Here is a 6,151-nt window from a genome sequence, read left to right as displayed (position 1 = left end):
AAAAAAAAATTAAAAAAAAAAAGAATGAGTAACTAGAGAGCAGTTGCCAAATTTCCTTGGACTTAGTTGACACCAAGCTTTGGGTTACAAAAAATGTTTTTCTGTTCTAATGTTAGTTGTTACTTACAGGAGTTTCTGAATACTATTCTGTTGCATAGCCTCAGATTTGAGGTCTGCTTTGAAGAATCCAGTTTTATCAAAACTTAACTTAATTTTGACCAGCATTTGAACTTCCCAACTCTTTTTGATTCTTTTTTTTTTAATGTTTATTTATTTTGAGAGAGAGAGAGAGAGCAGGCATAAGCAGGGGAGGAGCAGAGGGAGAGGGAGACAGAGACTCCCAAGCAGGCTCCACGCTGCCAGCCCTGTGGTACAGCTGTATAACATGAACTGATATGTGTATAGTGTTATTTATTTGCATCACTGTCTGTATTAGCAAAATATTGATAATGTGCTTCAGGGGCGCCTGGGTGGCTCAGCCTGTTGAGCACCCAATTCAACTCAGGTCATGATCTCATAGTTTGTGGGTTTGAGCCCCCTGTCAGGCTCATGCTGACAGCTCAGATTCTGGAGTCTGATTTGGGTTCTGTGTCTCCCTCTCTCTCTGCTGCTCCCTACTCGTGCTCTGTCTCCTCTCAAAAACAAATAAACATTAAAAAAAAAAAAAAACTGGGGCGCCTGGGTGGCACAGTCGGTTAAGCGTCCGACTTCAGCCAGGTCACGATCTCGCGGTCCGTGAGTTCGAGCCCCGTGTCAGGCTCTGGGCTGATGGCTCAGAGCCTGGAGCCTGTTTCCGATTCTGTGTCTCCCTCTCTCTATGCCCCTCTCCCGTTCATGCTCTGTCTCTCTCTGTCCCAAAAAAATAAATAAACGTTAAAAAAAAATTTAAAAAAAAAATAAAAAAATAAAAAATAAAAAATAAAATAAATAAATAAATAAATAAATAAAAAAACTTTTAAATGCCCTCAAAGTGTCCTTCACCTGGAGGTTAAATGAACTCTGGTACTACCCTGCAATGGAATAATGCGCAGCTGAAAAATAAAGTAAATGAGGTTCTTTGTGTACCGACACATGGTGACTTAGAAGATATATTATTAAGTGAAAAATTGAAGTGAATATAATGTATCATCTTTGGTGTAAGAAAGAGGAGAAAATAAGTATTTATAATCATATGGCTTGAACTTGTGTAGTAAGCCCTGAAAGGATAAATGAAAAAGAAATAGAACGGTAGGGTAGGGTAGACAGGTGCAGGGCAGGGAGCGAGGCTCCCCAGTGTGTACGTCATGATAGGGCTTTAACTTTTGGACAGTGCAGATGCGTTACCTATTCACAACAAAACAAAGTAAGCAAAGCTTTGGAAAGAAACAATATTCCTCTTTCCACGGTTTCTAGGTTTTGGGTTTTTTTTTTTTTTTTTTTTTTGAGCATGTTATACTTTTTGATAATCTTGTACGGGAACTCAAGGCATTTAGAAGCCAGACCAAGAGAGGAAAATGCAGCACAGTCTCCTGTGAGAAAAAAACTTAGAGCCAGCATATGAGAGAAAGCTGGATCCAGGAGAGCATAAAATGGCAAAACAGCGTAACTGTCTACACAAAAAGACCTAAATGATACTGAAACCTTTGTATACATTGAGAAACTTAGGCCCCACATGTTAAGTGACTTGCCACCATCACTCAGCTTATTTGTGGAGAAATCAGGACGAGATTCCCAGGACCCCCAATAAACAATCTCCATGTTTGTGTCTGTATTTGTGACTATATTGTGTCTATATGTCTCTATTCATTAGTCATACCCCGTTACTACACTGGCTGCACGGGCCCTGTGCCTCAGCATCTTTCCTCTGCCGTTCCCTCTGCCTGAAATGCTTTTCCCCCCAGAAAGCTACATGCCTCACTCCCTCACTTTCTTTACATGTCTTTTCAAATGTCACTTTTTTTAGTGAGGCCTTTGCAAATCGTAAAATAGCAACTGCCTGCCCCCTATTCTCTGTCTCCTCTTCCATGCTTCCTATGCTGTGCAGCATTTACCAGCCGTCTCACACACTTTATACTTATTTATTTATTGTCTCTCTCCATATCCACCCTTCCCCCACCTCCTGGCATACACTCTTCAGGAGGGTAACAACTTTAATGTACTCCCGATAAGAGTATAGTAAATCCTCTTATTTAGATAAATCAGTGTTGGGGCACCTGGGTGGCTCAGTCGGTTAAGCGTCCGACTTAGGTCATGATCTTGAGGTTCATGAGTTCGAGCCCCGCATCATGCTCTGTGCTGGAGCCTGCTTCGAATTCTGTGTCTCCCTCTCTCTCTGACGCAGTCTCTCTCTCTCTCTCTCTCTCAAAAAAAAAAAAAAAAAAATAGAAAAAATTAAGAGTAGCTGTGTCTTTTAAAAAAATAAAATAAAAATAAATAAATGTTTTGCCCCATAGTAAGCATTTAATAAACATTAGTTTAAAGAGTTAATGAACTGAAACTACCCCTGAGCTTGAGAGTAGAAATGAAGTGAAACAGTCAGAAAAGCAATTCCAAGTGTTCGAAATAATGTGGACAACCTGGTGGGCCAGGTTTGTCTAGGATAAAGAGGCCAAAAGGACTGGAAAGCTGCATAAGCCTTGTGTTAGACCAGGTCAGCCCCTGGGACTCTCATAGTGGTAACAGTTATCAGTGGAAGGTCTTCCAGAAAGGCGACTTTTGCAAACTGAAAATAGTTAATTGAGGACCAGTGAAAATCCTTAAACAACAAAAATTCAACTAGGTAGGTTGAAAGATAAAATTGGCTTTATCAAACTATTCATGAAAGGGGCAGCAGCCCATGTAGCAAATTGAAAGGCGCTCCTTTGAGCTGCAGAAAAGGAAAGGTTTTTAAAGCAGAAAGGGAGCAAAAAAGAGGAAATTATTACCAAAGAAGGCATTGTTTCAGGCAAGGTCGCCCTCCTAAGGAGAGCAGGAGGGTCTATCGGTAAATTTCCTAGTACTAACCAGGAAATTCACGTTGACCAGTCCCAGGCTACACGCCTGGGGGTTGAAAGTGCAGGCAGGTTAGGCAAAGTAAGTCTTGGCTTACTCGCATGGAACTCTTGGCATAAGTGACTCTTTTTTAAGATTTTATTTTTAAGTAATCTCTACACCCAGTGTGGGGCTTGAACTCATGACCCTGAGATCAAGAGTCACATGCTCTACCAATTGATCCATCCAGGCGCCCCAGAGTGACTCCACTTTAGAAGGTGGTTTTTCATTTAAACAAAACAAATGGAAGGCTCTGGCTTCTGTAAGCCCGCAGTAGCCAAAGTAATTAATTACTATTATGAGACACTGAAACTTTCCTGCAAGAAAGAAAATGTGCTCAGAAGGAATGATCAAAATCCCTTTAAACTCCTTCTGTCCAGACATAGAGCTTGGCAGAGTGAAAATTAAGTCTAAAGTTAAGGGAAAGTGTATTCAGTCTCCACTTAATTTGAAGATTGCAAACAAAGCCATAATGGAGACATTTAGGTAGCACTGGTCGTTTTCATTCAATAGATGGAGCCAGAGTAGAAAAGAAACAGTCTGGCAGATTGTGAAACTGCACAAAGAGGGATTCAAAACTGGGAATCCACTGTGGATTCCAGCCCCTAAGAGTCCATTAGGCGTCTACCCAACCTACCCAGGGCTTTCGCCAGTTGCCAGTCGGTTGCGGGTGGGGGGCTGGGGTGAGGGGGGCTCTCGCTAAGCCAGTGATCTAACTGCCTCTGCCTTAAACTGCTCTTGGCTCCGCTTGGCTCATTCATTCTCTTCCTCAGGCTGCAGTGAAGCCTTCCTCCGCTTTGCTAGCAGAGAGATCCTCCCTGCTATTCCCGGCCCCGCATCCTATTTAGTTACTCAGGGGCTAATCAGCATTTGTAATTACATTTTGTGTATATGTTAATTATCTGCTCCCCCCTCCCCCGCCCCAGAATGTAAGCTCCAAAAAGGCATGTTGCCCACAGCATGCTCAACACCCAGCAGACAGTTCAGTTCGGAGTGCAGCGAATGTTCAGTAAATATTTGTTGAATGTATGAATTGGCATTCTGGATTGTTTGGATTGCTGGGCACTATACCAAGGCTTTTACATGCATTTTTCTCTGTCTCTCATGAGATAAACATGGACTGTGGAAAAGCTGAAGCTTAAAGAGGTTGTATAATCTGTCCAAGGTCACGTAGCAAAGCTGAGAATTAAAACCAAGTCTTTCTGATTCTAAAATCTCTGCTGTCAGCTCCCAGAACTTTCATAAACAAGCAAGTGGTAGTGTATTATGGTAAAGTTTTCACAAGAAAGCCAAGGGGAACAAGTAGGAGATGCCAGAAAATTGGCTGTGGCACTCAGTTTTGTCACTGCTCCCAACATTTGCTCGTGTGCTAGCCGTTCTGTATAGTTCAAAATTAAATATGCTTTCTGGTCGTGGATTCAGATTTCAAAGGAGAAGACCCAAGATCTCTTCACACCTCCTCCTCTTTCTTTGTCCACCGCTCATGCGTCCTTCCGACTGTCACTCTCTGGGCACACTCAAAGGCAAAACATTAGACCGTGTTACTGTGTCACTGCAAGAAGGCAGATCTGGTGCCGGGCAAGTGTAAGACAATCCTACTGAGACAAAGAGGGATGCTTAGAAGGTATGAAAAGTAACAAAAGACAACACACAAGCGTCGAGAGGGCCCGTAAAGAGAGATCTAGGATCCAGACATGAACGTGTATGTGAATGGGAGACAAGGCATTCAGGAGTGGAAGGGAGCAAGACCAAGCAATCAGGACCCACGTGTAAAAGACATAAGTGTGAAATCGAGAAGCAGCTCATTACATTAGATTAGTGCTTAAAGGGAAATGTGACTCAAATTCTGTCATTCTCTTTTCATAATAGAAATGTCACAATTAAGACTAAAAGAAACGAGGGAATACAAATAAAAGACCCAGCTTGAAATCCCAAGTTTTCAGAAAGAATATCCTGTCTGCATCCCCTAGCGCTCCTGCAAAACATGACTCAAACCCACAAGGTCCAGAAAGGAGCTAAACTGCAATGCTTTCACCTGAAACAATCTCCCTGGCGTACTGTAAATTTTCGTTAAGTGAAAAGAAGGTTGCGACAGAAAATTCTATGCACAGCCTGCACCGAAGCCCCTGGAAGGCCATTGGCAAACTGCCTCAGGGCGTATCAGAAATGGGGTATAAATGTGGACATCTTGTACTTGTTCCTGTTCAGGTTGAGGACCAGCCAGACCTGCGGCCCCTGGGAAGTATGACCGGAGACCTAGCCTGCTTGGTCTTCTCCTCATCGCACGCACTGCAGGGACAGGTTCGCAGGCCCCAAAGTGTGTTGTTCCCTGCAGGCTGGGAGGTGAGAGGGAAGGTGAGGGTGTCCTTCCTTACACGCACCTGTCCCACTGCTACATGTGTGTCACGTAATGCCAGTGCCTAGACAATTCCATCCCGCTGCCCGAGGCTGGGGTGTTCTCATCAGAGATAGTGATTCTAGGAAGGGCCTTTCTTTTTTTTTTTTTTTTTTTTTTTTTTAATTTTTTTTTTTCAACGTTTTTTATTTATTTTTGGGACAGAGAGAAACAGAGCATGAACGGGGGAGGGGCAGAGAGAGAGGGAGACACAGAATCGGAAACAGGCTCCAGGCTCCGAGCCATCAGCCCAGAGCCCGACGCGGGGCTCGAACTCACGGACCGCGAGATCGTGACCTGGCTGGAGTCGGATGCTTAACCGACTGCGCCACCCAGGCGCCCCTAGGAAGGGCCTTTCTGTTCTCCATGCATACTCTCCAGAATCCAAAGTGAGCAAAGGCGGTTTCTTTGAGATTAAATCTATTTCCTTCTTTAAAAAAAAAAAAAATGTTTTTTAACGTTTATTTATTTTTGAGACAGAGAGAGACAGAGCATGAATGGGGGAGGGTCAGACAGAGGGAGACACAGAATCTGAAACAGGCTCCAGGCTCTGAGCTGTCAGCACAGAGCCTGACGCGGGGCTTGAACTCACGGACCGTGAGATCATGACCTGAGCCGAAGTCGGCCGCCCAACAGACTGAGCCACCCAGGCGGCCCTATTTACTTCTTTTTAAAAATAGTTTTGTATTTACCACAAGACAGTAAAACGTGTTCTAATTTTTTTTCTCTTAAGAGGAAGTCACCTTT

The sequence above is a fragment of the Herpailurus yagouaroundi genome, unplaced genomic scaffold, assembly GCF_014898765.1.
Source record: "Herpailurus yagouaroundi ecotype Mexico unplaced genomic scaffold, PumYag 161, whole genome shotgun sequence".
NCBI lineage: Eukaryota > Metazoa > Chordata > Mammalia > Carnivora > Felidae > Herpailurus > Herpailurus yagouaroundi.
The sequence above is the reverse complement of the archived record's forward strand: the minus strand, read 5'-3'. Positions refer to the sequence as shown.